The following is a 13,379-nucleotide window of genomic DNA, read 5'->3' as shown; positions in this document are numbered from 1 at the left end:
ACTTAGATTCATAAGGCTGACCGACTCATCACAGTGAGTCTCAGTGATGGACAAAGCTTAAATAGAAACCCACAATATAAAATTATTAAAACAATCAATTCCAAACACAGAACTCAAAAAAAGAAATAGCAGCTGATAATAAGAACAATCAATCAATAATATTTATTTGGTCAACGACCAGCAACATTTAAAAGAACAAAAGCAGAGTGGAGCAAATAAATACAATAATATATTACTATAACAACTATCAAAATAAATCACATAGTATAACATTCATTCCTCTATTGCTAGGCTAATACAGTTGCTACCTGGGTGAATAGAATAATAATATAAAGTGTTATCAACCCATCTGGGTTTCATTACCTTTGTAATCCTCCCCCCTCATACATGGGTAAACAATTTTTGTGTATGAACCTGTTTGGTGTAGTAGTTAAGGCATTAGGCTAGAAATGACAAGATGGTGAGTTCTAGTCCTGCCTTAGGCATGAAAGACAGCTGGGTGAGTTTGGGCCAATCACCAGGAGGCAGTGAATTCTAACCCTGCCTTAGCCATGAAAGCCAATCACCAGGAGATGGTGAGTTCTAGTCCCATTTTAGGCATGAAAGCTGTCTGGGTGACTTTAACCAATCACCAGGAGACAGTGAGTTCTAGTTCCTTCCGCCTTAGCCACAAAATCCAGCTGAGTGACTTTGAGCTAATCACCAGGAGACGGTGAGTTCTAGTCCCGCCTTAGCCATGAAATCCAGCTGGGTGACTTTGGGCTAATCACTCGGAGACGGTGAGTTCTAGTCCCGCCTTAGCCACGAAAACCGGCTGGGTGACTTTCAGCTAGTCACTCACTCTCAGCCCAATCCACCTCACAGGGTTGTTGGTCTGGGGGAAACAGGAGGAGAAAAAATGTGATGGATGCGTGTTCGCCACCTCGAGTTACCTGTAAAAATAATAAAGGCGGGGTACAAATAAATGTGTAAAATAATTTTTTAAAAAAAGTGAAAGTTTCCAGAAAGTCTAGCAGGGCCAGGATCAACCTGATCTCAGGTGGTATTGGTCTTTCAGGGTAGTCCAGCTCAGGAAATCAAAACCGAAAATGCTAGTGCTACTTTTATTCTAAGGTTACAGTAAGAGAATTTTGTATGTCTGAAAGTGCTTTTCCCCCTTCCCTGCCTTACGTTCCAGAGTTTGCATTTTTGAGGCTTTGTTCCCCGTCTGTGTTTTTTTAGCAGCTGTTGTGATTCAGGGTCAGCCTGTGGGTTCGGCAATTGGGTCGGACGATTCAGAGGAGGAGGGGGGTGTTGAAAAACTTGCTGAGGGGGTTGAAGATCTTGCTGATGAGAGCCCTCAGCCAGGCCCCTCCCACTTGGTCACCATGGAGACCCAGCTGTGTGAGCCTGACAGCGTGGATGAAGATGACCCACAGCTGGCCCTGTTCAAGGACGCCCGACGCAGGAGGCAGTCAATCAGGAGTAAACAGAGGAAGGCAATGGGGCACCTCGGAAGGAGGCAGAGAGAAGCCACGCCCTGAACTGTATAAAAGGGGAATGCGTGGGAGGGCTGGTTTGCTGAAGGCAACCGCTTGAATAGTTCCTGTTTCATGGTTGGTGTCTTGTTTTGCTCTGTTTTATGATAATAAATTTGACAGGCTTAATTCCAGCCTCTTGCCGTTTGTAAAGGGGTTGTCCCTGCCTTTTCTGCAGGGCCGGTAGCAGGCTGGTACAGAACAGCAGCTGGGATTCCTTTGTGGGTAATCAGAGAGCTGCATCGGCCTGATGCCGTTCTGAAACGAATGGCATCAGGCCGATGAGGCTCCGAGCAGCTGATGAAACAGTGCCCTTGGTCCCCACGCCCCTGGTCCTTGTCACATTCCTAAACAGTTTTGCAAACATCTGCAGTGAACACGACAGCTTCTGCTTTATGCATCTTCTGTTGCTTGGGGGAATCTTCCCCATCTGTATGTGGAACTATAATAAAGTCTAAGTTGGATTCTTAACTGGAATTCCTCTTTTATTTTTGCCACTGCGGTGCCATAGCAGAGGCCAGAAACAAATCAATAACTCCAGCAATTGCGTGTGTGTAATTAAGTTGACCTTATCGATGCATTGTGCCTTGTTGTTTGTGATATCATTTCTTTCATTTTAGTGAATTTTTTGGGGGGGAGGGGAAGGAATGAATTATCGTGTAGATGGACTCCCCTGGGTGTCAGCTGCCAGCTTATTCTGGCTTGTGTGCTTCGCTACCATGTGTTAACACTCTGCCCATGAACACTGAGGAGGGTGGATGGGAAGGTGGATGCTTAGGGGAAAGCAAAAGTAACAGTAATATCTCCCTGAGATGCTGCTTCAAGGTTACCCAGCCGGAAGAAGAAGGCAGCTGCATACCAACCTAGGCTTGAAGTGACTGTTCTGAAGACATCTTCCTTCAACCTGACTGGCCATAGGAAGGGAGGCAGTTAAGGGAGGGAAAAGTTGAATTTAGGGATTTTTGGCGCACAATTCTCACTTCTGGCTTTGCAATACTGCAATACCCTTGACTTCTAATAAAATTATATCTTTCTTAACAAATGAACCCAAGGCTCGTTCAAGTTGTGGCAGATCTGACCCGGGGGGATAATACCATCAGGGAGAATCCTAAAACTAACCAACGACAGAGAAAGAGAAAAAAAGACTTTTTGCGTGAGTGTCTTCAGAAGATTACAGTGATCTTGCTGAATTTGGTATATCACATGTCTTGCTCTTCTTTCCCTGGCTGTGATGGAAGACTGTGCCGCTTCTTTCAAGAATAGAGAACAGAGAATATTCGTAGCTCGGTTGAATTGTGGGGTCCTTGGTGAGCTCTGAGCTTGGTGGTTTTCTTGCAGACTTTTCATTACCAAACTAGGTGACATCATCAGTGCTAGAAGGGAGTAGGATTTGTTCTTATTTTATATACTCATGGCTTACCCTGTCAGTGTTGGTGAGATGTTTTTTGGTGATTCCTTGATCAGGCTGTTATTTTTTGTTAGCTTGTTTCTCTGCTTTGGTAGTTCTTTGATTGGGGCATTGTTTACTCGATCGAATGTTTCCTTTGGTTTCTCTGTGTGATAAAATGAAGCCCCACTTGCTTGCTTTTACAGTACATCCCAGGTTCTGTTGTTAGGAAACTTTAATTTGACACCCAGGTCCTGGCTGTTTCCTAAGCAAACCAGGGGGCTGGCAGCCATTGTCCACCGACACAAACCACGGGAAGCCACCTCTGCTTAGTGTTGACCCGGCAAAATTCTTGTCGTTGCGTTTTATCTTCCTTTCCATACCCTTGAAAAATGTATGTCATTGCTGGAAGGAAGCCAAAGAAAGAATGAAAAAAACAAACTAACCCCAAACCTCCCTCTCTGGGAAGCCGTTGCATTCTGTAACTGCAAATGTGCGGTCCCCTTCCTTCTTCGTTGAGTTGTTGTAGGAAAAAAGAAACAGCTGTTTAGCTGAAAAGCTGGATTAAACGCTTCTCTTGCAGCCTGGCCCAGTCCTCTTATGGGGAAACTTCCCACTTAACTTGTTCTGGGCGTAAAATACCCATATAGGCTACTTAGCAGAGCATCTGCCGACTGAGAGAGAGCAAGGACTTAAAAAAACAACAACAACAACAACAACCGAGGGCATTTTGTGCAAAGGGAGATTGCACTCGAGTTTCTCCTTGCCTGACGCTTTGTCGCGAAGGAGGATGGTTCTGTTTATAGCTCAGCCTAGGAACGCCGTGGTTCTTCTGGAATGTGCCTTCAGCCGTAACCTTAGTGGGTTCAGCTGGGTCATATCTGCAGTGGTTCATGCCTGCTCCCCTCCGGCAAGTTCAGATGAGGTCACCGCTTGTCAAGCCAGCCAGTTGCAAGAATTTCGAGCACGCGTGCATGCTGCATTTCGCGGTGCATGCTGCGATGAGCTGGATGTGCGGGACTCCTGCAATATTGCACAGGTAGTCCTCGACTTAATGACCGTCATTGGGCCCAAAATTTCCGTAGCTAAGCGAGACTCTTGTTAAGTGAGTTTGGCCTCCCTTGACAACCTCCCTTGCCACCGTTGTTAAGTGAATCACTGCCATTGTTAAGTTAGTAACCTGGTGGTTAAGTGAATCTGGCTTCCCCATTGACTTTGCTTGTCGGAAGGTCGCAAAAGGCGATCACGTGACCCCGGGAGCCTGCAACCGTCGTAAATATGAATCTGTTGGACACTGGCTGAATTTTGTTCATGTGACCATGGGGATGCTGCAACAGTCGTAAGCGTGCAAATGCCCCTTTGTCATTTTTTCCCCCAGTGCCGTTATAACTTCTAATGGTCTCTAAATAAACTGTTGTAAATCGAGGACTAGCTATTCAGGGAAATAAGAATGTCTGGTCTTCTTTCATATTCCTGCTTAGCTTTCAGGAGAGTTCCAAAATGGACGACATCCTTACGTTGCTGGCTTCATTCTCAGTTCTGAGAGATATTCCGGTTAATTGAATTTTACTGGCACTCTTTGGTGGGCACAAGCTTGTCAATCACAGGCCGACACGTTGATTACTTTGCAAGCTTGGCAGCATCCACGAAGCTTTGCTTCTTCTATACCTTGGCTTCTGTGTGATTTTGTTCAAAAAGAGATCGGGCGATATAAAGCAAAGCAACCGTGGCTTTTAAAGGTTCAGGAAAGAAATTAAAAAGGAAGGAATCTGGTATTGTGTTAGTGAGTGTGCCGATCTTTATCCAGATAGATTTTTCTTTTTCTTTTCTTTTCTTTTTTTTTTTGTCATCCGCTAAGAGTGAAGAGGATGAGTTGGATATACTTTATTTTATATATTTGCTATTTTTGTAATTGTTGGCTAGGAGTCAAGAGGATCAGTTGGATATTTTTATGTTGTTTAGGCCTAGGCCAGGGGTCGGCAACCTCGGCTCTTTTATGACTCGTGGACTTCAACTCCCAGAATTCCTGAGCCAGCATAGCTGGCTCAGGAATTCTGGGAGTTGAAGTCCACGAGTCATAAAAGAGCCGAGGTTGCCGACCCCTGGCCTAGGAGTTAAGATGAGTTTATAGAAAAGCAGCCATGATGTAGGAATACAGTATTTGTGGCCGTGGGAAATTTTCTACTAATTTGTTTAACAAGAAGAAACCAGAGAAAGGGGCAATCTTGAACAGATAAGAGGGAGTGGGTTTTTTTTCCTGTTCCAAGGATTACATGATATAGAAAATTTTTACCCTTGTTTCTATATACTAAATTTTGTTAAAGAGATGTAACAATGTACACATAAAACATATATGGGCTGACATTTTGGTATCTATTCAGAATAACAGAACAAAAGAATGACAGAGTTGGAAGGGACCTTGGAGGTCCTCTAGTCCAGCCCCCTGCTCAAGCAGAAAACCCTATACCATTCCAGACAAATGACTGTCCAGACTCTTCTTAAAAGCCTCCAGTGATGGAGCACCCACAACTTCTGAAGGTGAGCCGTTCCATTAGTTAATTGTTTTCCGTATTAGGAAATTTCTCCTTACAAGTGAGAACAATTCACCAGTGGAACTCCCGGAGGTGTGTTTTTTTCAGGAGGCACCTGGACTTTCTTGTTCTTCTTCGAAGGTGTTTCGCTTCTCATCCAAGAAGCTTCTTCAGCTCTGACTGGATGGTGGGGAATGGAAGGATTTATACTCCTTGCAGACAGCTGGTCTTTAAGAGAGCTGTTGAGGCCATTTGGAGGTTTGTCTGTCTCCACAGGGTCATCTGAGTACTGCAAATGGGTGTGGAGCCTTCTTGGAACTGTTGAAAGGGCTACGTTGTGGAGCTGTGCTTTCTGTAGGATGTTTTCTGCCCTGTGTCCCTTCCCCGCTGAGCACAGGCACAGGCTGTGGGGGATGAGTTTGTGTTGCCTGCATCTCAAACTGAAGCGCAAATGGTTCCTGTAGTCTTCAATTTTTGGAAATCTGTTCAAACCTCCTGCAGAAACCACAACTCCACAACAAGGCACTTTCTGCAGTTCCAAGAAAGCTCCAAACCCATTTGCACTACTCAGGCTACCTTCAGGACTAAGACAGACCTCCAAGTGGGCTCAACGACTCTCTAAAAGAAGGCAAATGACCAGCTGTCTGCAAGGAGCATAAATCCTTCCATTCCCCGCCATCCAATCAGAACTGGAGAAGCTTCTCGGATGAGAAGCGAAACGTCTTCAAAGAAAAACAAGAAAGTGCGGTTGCCTCTTGAAAAAAGCACCATTGGGACAACCATGGCCTGGATGACTTGAGAATCTCCATAGACAAGCAGTGGAACAGCTGTTTGTCAGTTGACAGTATAGAGGCCATCTTAGGCTTGCAACAGTTTGCTTAGTATCATTCGAAGTTACAACACCACTGGAAAAAAGTGACACAACCAGTTTTCACACCTACGACCGCTGAGCATTGCTGGGGTCATGTGGTTCAAAATTTGGGGGCTTGTTATGTATTTATGATGTTTGAACTGCCCTAGAGTCAGATGATCACCCTTTGCAACCTTCTCATCCAGCTTCCTATAAGCAAAGTCAATTCACTTAACAACTGCAGCGATTCACTGAACGACCATGGCAAACAAGGTCGTAAAATTGGGCACAACATGCTTCGTTTCCAACAAAAAATATATAGTGCTCAAAAAAATAAAGGGAACACAAGATAAGACATCCTAATATTAAATACAGTACAATGTGTTGTTTAAGTGTTCCCTTTATTTTTTTGAGCAGTATATATGTATAGTATTCTGTTCCCTTTCTAAGGGCCTTCATTTTTGTGTATCTTAATTCGGTTTAATGTGTTTCTGTATAAATGACATCTGTATGTTTTTGTTGTTTTTTGTAATTCTGTGTAGACATGAAAGCTCATGCATCATTAAATGTCATTTAATCCTTAGCAGAGATGCTGTGTTACAAACCAGCCGTGTTAAATGTCAAGTCAGCTGTTCACTGTTTGGTTTGTCATCAGTTGCGGTGCTGTGAAGCACAAGAACCCGACAGTCTAATGTGGTAGTCATAAAAAAAGCAACCCTTTGCAGAAAAAATTAGGAACGCGTGACCAAAGCATTGTGTGCTTTTTAAATGTTAAGCGACACTTAGATGAGATGCACGGTAGAGAAGTGTGATGATGTTGAATGAATAAATGTTTAAATAAATGTATGTGTGTGTGTATGTGTCTTTCTGTGTGTATGTCTCTTCCTCCCTTTTCCCCTCTCTCTCCCTCTCCCTCCCTTTATCCCCCTCCCTCCCTCTTTCTCTTCTCCCTCTCTCTCTGTCTCCCTCCCTCCCTCTCCCTCCCTTTATCCCCCTCCTTCCCCCCCCTCTCTCTCTCCATCTCCCTTCCCCTCTCTCTCCCTCTCTCTCTCCCTCTTTCTCTTCTCCCTCTCTCTCTGTCTCCCTCCCTCCCTCTCCCTCCCTTTATCCCCCTCCCTCCCTCTCTCTCCCTCTCTCTCTCCTTCCTCTTCTTCTCCCTCTCTCTCTGTCTCCCTCCCTCCCTCTCCCTCCCTTTATCCCCCTCCCTCCCTCCCTCTCTCTCCCTCTCTCTCTCCTTCCTCTTCTTCTCCCTCTCTCTCTGTCTCCCTCCCTCCCTCTCCCTCCCTTTATCCCCCTCCCTCCCTCCCTCTCTCTCCCTCTCTCTCTCCTTCCTCTTCTTCTCCCTCTCTCTCTGTCTCCCTCCCTCCCTCTCCCTCCCTTTATCCCCCTCCCTCCCTCCCTCTCTCTCCCTCTCTCTCTCCTTCCTCTTCTTCTCCCTCTCTCTCTGTCTCCCTCCCTCCCTCTCCCTCCCTTTATCCCCCTCCCTCCCTCTCTCTCTCTCTCTCTCTCTCCATCTCCCTTCCCCTCTCTCTCCCTCTCTCTCTCCCTCTTTCTCTTCTTCTCCCTCTCTGTCTCCCTCCCTCCCTCTCCCTCCCTTTATCCCCCTCCCTCCCTCTCTCTCCCTCTCTCTCTCCTTCCTCTTCTTCTCCCTCTCTCTCTGTCTCCCTCCCTCCCTCTCCCTCCCTTTATCCCCCTCCCTCCCTCCCTCTCTCTCCCTCTCTCTCTCCTTCCTCTTCTTCTCCCTCTCTCTCTGTCTCCCTCCCTCCCTCTCCCTCCCTTTATCCCCCTCCCTCCCTCCCTCTCTCTCCCTCTCTCTCTCCTTCCTCTTCTTCTCCCTCTCTCTCTGTCTCCCTCCCTCCCTCTCTCTCCCTCTCTCTCTCCTTCCTCTTCTTCTCCCTCTCTCTCTGTCTCCCTCCCTCCCTCTCCCTCCCTTTATCCCCCTCCCTCCCTCTCTCTCTCTCTCTCTCTCTCTCTCTCTCCATCTCCCTTCCCCTCTCTCTCCCTCTCTCTCTCCCTCTTTCTCTTCTTCTCCCTCTCTGTCTCCCTCCCTCCCTCTCCCTCCCTTTATCCCCCTCCCTCTCTCTCTCTCTCCATCTCCCTCCCCCTCTCTCTCCCTCTTTCTCTGTCTCCCTCTCTCCCTCTCCCTCCCTTTATCCCCCCCTCTCTCTGTAGTGATTTTGGCATTCTGCCCAAAGCAGCAACTTTTCATAATTTCATCTTAGGAACTCTTTGTTACTGCATTAATTCCTGCCAGAGTGCGCTACAGCAACCTGCTTTCTGGATCAGCTGATCTACTAAACATTCTGCAAACATTAAGAAAGGTGGTTACAAGCTTCCCGTAGGATGTATTGGTTTTAAGAACCATTCTGAATCAGAATAACACTTTTTTCCTCTAGGAAAGTCTACAGAGATTCTCGGTCATCCAAGTCATGATTGTCCGTAAGGTGCTTTTCCCCAAAAGGCAACTAGCTTTCTTTGTTTTTCCTTGAAGACGTTTCCCTTCTCACCCAAGAAGCTTCTTCAGTTGTGAAGTCAGAACTGAAGAAGCTTCTTGGATGAGAGGTGAAACGTCCTCAAGGAAAAACAAAGAAAGCCAGCTGCCTTTGGAAAAAGCACTTTTGGGATTTCCTTTATGAAAGCTCGCTATTAATGAGCACGCTTACTCACTTACTGCTGCCTGCCAATAAGAGCCCCTCCTTTAAAAAACAGCAACAAATTCTTGGACAATTTTATACCTCTCTGCTGCTTGCAGACACTAATCTCACAACACACAATGTTGCCGGGTTTTACACACCAGCGATTAAAATCCATCAGATCACGATCTGTCCCTCAAAGCAGACTTGAGGAGTATTTGACTTGTGGTTAGTTGAGACAGTTTCATAATATGATATTTTTAGTAAGCCATATATTTACTTGTTTTTTTCCTCATATTAATGCTTTTATCTCTTTTTATGGGTTTTAGAGTTTTCAAAAATGTTTTTGGACTTTGCCTAGTTTATATATGGGTGTCTACAAACAGATCTCGATTCACCACAACATTGGGCTCAAAATTTCTGTTGCTAAGTGAAACATTGGTTAAGTGAGTTTTGCGCCATTTTACAACCTTTCTGGCCGCAGTGGTTAAGTGAATCACTAAGTTGTTAAAGTAGTAACACGGTTGTAAAGTGAATCGGGCTTCCCTCAGAAGGTTGCAAAAGGTGTGTATGACACTGCAACCATCATAAATATGAGTCAGTAGCCAAGTGTCAGAATTTTGATAACGTGAACACGAGGAGGCCGCAACATAGGAAAGTGTCGTAGCTGATGAAGACAATGGCTTTAGAAGATATATCAGAATAGAATAGAATAGAATAGAATAGAATAGAATAGAATAGAATAGAATAGAATAGAATAGAATAGAATATATGGAATAGAAAATAGAATAGAACAGAACAGAACAGAACAGAACAGAATAGAATAGAATAGAATAGAATATATGGAATAGAAAATAGAATAGAATAGAACAGAACAGAACAGAACAGAACAGAATAGAATAGAATAGAATAGAATAGAATATATGGAATAGAAAATAGAATAGAATAGAATAGAATAGAATAGAATAGAATAGAATAGAATAGAATAGAATAGAATAGAATAGAATAGAATATATGGAATAAAAAATAATAGAATAGAATAGAATAGAATAGAATAGAATAGAATAGAATAGAATAGAATAGAATAGAATAGAATCTTTACATGGAATGACATGGAATGGAATGGAATAGAATAGAATATATGGAATAGAAAATAGAATAGAATAGAATAGAATAGAATAGAATAGAATAGAATAGAATAGAATAGAATAGAATAGAATAGAATAGAATAGAATATATAGAATAGAAAATAGGATAGGATAGGATAGGATAGGATAATAGAAAGAATAGAAAAAATAGAAGAGAAGAGAAGAAAATAGAGAATAGAATAGAATAGAACAGAGAAGAAAAGAGAATAATAACTTTATTGTCATTTTAAATGTACATTAATCGATATACATTAAAATGACATTTCGTTGCATAAAGCTCTCAGAGGGTTACCACCTCCAATATATACTGCATAAAGATGACCAAAAAAAATATGCGTATACCCACATACACATGACCCAGAGAAACAAGACAGTCTAATTTGAAGTTGACCTGGAGCGGGGTTGAACTGCCATGACCTCTGGGGGTGGGAAGCGGTGTGTGTGTGTGTGTGTGTGTGTGTGTGTAATTGCTTCTGGCTTAACACTTGGATATTCTTGGGCCTTGGAAGGCTGGCTGCTATTTATGGCCTTCAGCATACAGGATGCATTGCATAATCTTTTTTGTCAAGGTCATTGGTTGATGTGAGCCGTGCTCAAAGGGGGAAAAACATCCATGAAGAAGCGCTTTCTGGTCCCCCCCCCCTTTCTCTTTCTCCCCTGGGTGGTCAAAATTAGTGTTTAGCTTATTGTGCTCCCTTGACACTCACACCTGTAAGGTAATAATAACCCAGCTGGTCGAGGCTGTGACACTTCCCCCTTTAAATGAAACCTAAGCATCTTTAATTGTATGCTGAAAAGCCAGGCAACCTCTTTCAACAACCGAGAGGCAGTGGCTTATGTAATGGCGACGGTTCATGAGCTGAAGAATAAATACAATGCAATAAGCTCTCTTGCATTTGCTTGTGCTGAAATCCTGACTAGAACGGTGGTTTACCTGAGTCTTTTTGTTGACTCGCTGTCTTTAAGTAACCCCTAAGAGAAGAAGGAAGTGTGAGAGCACCTTAGTTGTGACACTACAGATAGTCCCCAAATTACCACAGTTCATTTAAGGACCGTTTAAAGTTACAACGGCACTGGAAAATATGACTTATGACCATTTTTTACACTTACGGCCGTTGCGGCGTTCTCCATCATCCCGTGATCAAAATTCAGACACTTGGCAACTGGTTCATATTTATGACGGTTGCAGTGTCCCAGGGTCACATGATCCCCTTCTGCGATCTTCTGGTGAGCCAGATTCGCTTAACAACCATGTTACTAAATTAACAACAGCAGTGATGTCTGGGGGTCACGTGACCACTTTTTGCGACCTTCTGACAAGCAGAGTCAATTGGGGAAGCCAAGTTCACTTAACAATCGTGTTACTAACTTAACTGCAGGGATTCACTTGCCAACTCTGGCAAGAAAGGTCGTAAAATGGGGCAAAACTCACTTAACAAATGTCTCACATAACAGCAGAAAGGCTGGGCTCAGTTACGGAGATACATTGAGGACCACCTGAATTGTGTCAGTGGTGAAATCTTGACTATAATTGAAGTTTACTCAAGGGTTTTCCTGCTTATTTGTTGATTTGTTGTCTTAAGTAACCCCTTTCCGTTTGGAGGTTTATTTATTTATTTTATTTATTTAGCCTGTGGTATCTCACACATGGCAATATATCTATTAACATTTAATCCAGATTAGTAGAACTCAATAAAAGTTAAAAAGATCTATGTTCAAATGCCAGAGTCTTTAGGCCATCTAATTGTTGAAGCGCAGCATCGTTTATATGAAAAAAAATTGGATACTGGACCAGTATATGTCCTCATCTTACGATGTGATCTATAGTTCGACAGGGGATCACGCAGTCCCACCTAGGGGAGGATATTATGCCTGATTTAGGAGATCTAAGATCTACATTCCCCCGTTAGGACTTCTAAGAGAACAAGAAGCGTGAGAGCACTTTAGTAATTAGCACTGTTTTAGAAATAACTCTAATGGCAGAAAGTGAAGAAGAACTAAAGAGCCTCTTGTTGCGGGTGAAGAAGGAGAGTGCAAAAGTTGGGTTGAAACTAAACATTAAGAAAACCAAGATCATGGCATCCGGCCCTCTCAATTCCTGGCAAATAGATGGGGAAGAAATGGAGGTAGTGACAGATTTTATTTTCCTGGGCTCCAAGATCACTGCAGATGGGGACTGCAGCCAAGAAATTAAAAGACGCTTGCTCCTCAGGAGGAAAGCCATGGCAAATCTAGACAGCACACTAAAAAGCAGAGACATCACCCTGTCAACAAAAGTGCGTATAGTCAAGGCTATGGTCTTCCCAGTTGCAATGTATGGCAGTGAAAGTTGGACCATAAGAAAGGCTGAGCGCCAAAGAATTGAGGCCTTTGAACTCTGGTGCTGGAGAAGACTCCTGCGAGTCCCTTGGACTGCAAGGCGATCAAACCATTCAGTCCTAGAGGAGATCAACCCTGACAGCGCTTTAGAAGGCCAGATCCTGAAGCTAAAACTCAAATCCTTTGGCCACCTAATGAGAAGGAAGGACTCAGTGGAGAAGGGCCTCATGCTGGGAAAGGTTGAGGGCAAGAGAAGAAGGGGACGACAGAGACTGAGGTGGCTGGATGGAGTCACTGAAGCAGTAGGTGTGAGAGGACAGGAAGGCCTGGAGGAACGTTGTCCATGGGGTTGCCATGGGTCGGACACGACTTTGCAACTAACAACAACAAGAAATAACGTTACTACATCCCGGTCATGTTCGGCATGGATACTAGAACGTCCATCTTTCAGGTGCTGAAAAGTGGTCTTGAAATGGGATTTATTACAGATATGCAGACCGTTTTCTGGGATTCAGGAGTATCTTTTTGGTTCTCTCTGCTGATAAATTAAACCCCCCCTCTCTCTTTTTTTTTTGGCTCCGCAGTGCTAATGTCTGTCTAGCATGCAAGGTTTTAGTTTGCTGCTCCAGGGATTGGATAATTGACCTTTATTCAGCAAAACTGTATTTTGCAATCCTGTTACCTGATTTTTTTAAAAAAAATTTTTTTTACTGAACTGTTGACGTTTCCAAGCTTTGGAAGCTGGTTTATATCTTGCAGATTTTGGGGTCTGACCTGAAGTGTATTCATGAGAATAGGACCTCCTGGAATTTATTACGATTTCTTCTGAAATGGATTTGAAATGACAGATAGTTTGCATTCTAATTATGCAATATTTTAGAGGCACAGAAATAAATGTTTAAGCAACTGCAGCCTAAAACAATGGTCCCCTTCTTCCCTCCCTCTCTCCCTCCCTCCCTCCCTCCCTCCCTCCCTTCCTCCCTCCCTCCCTCCC

General features: G+C 43.9%; 1 protein-coding gene across 1 annotated transcript in view; it reads left to right on the top strand.

The window, feature by feature from the left end:
- SEC14L5 (SEC14 like lipid binding 5) overlaps nt 1–13,379 on the top strand; it is a 45,280-nt gene that overhangs the window by 8,715 nt on the left and 23,186 nt on the right. The gene's annotated exons all lie outside the window — the stretch shown is intronic.

The sequence above is a fragment of the Vipera ursinii genome (genome assembly GCF_947247035.1).
Source record: "Vipera ursinii genome assembly, chromosome: 13".
In the NCBI taxonomy this organism is placed as follows: domain Eukaryota; kingdom Metazoa; phylum Chordata; class Lepidosauria; order Squamata; family Viperidae; genus Vipera; species Vipera ursinii.
The sequence above is the reverse complement of the archived record's forward strand: the minus strand, read 5'-3'. Positions and strand labels throughout refer to the sequence as shown.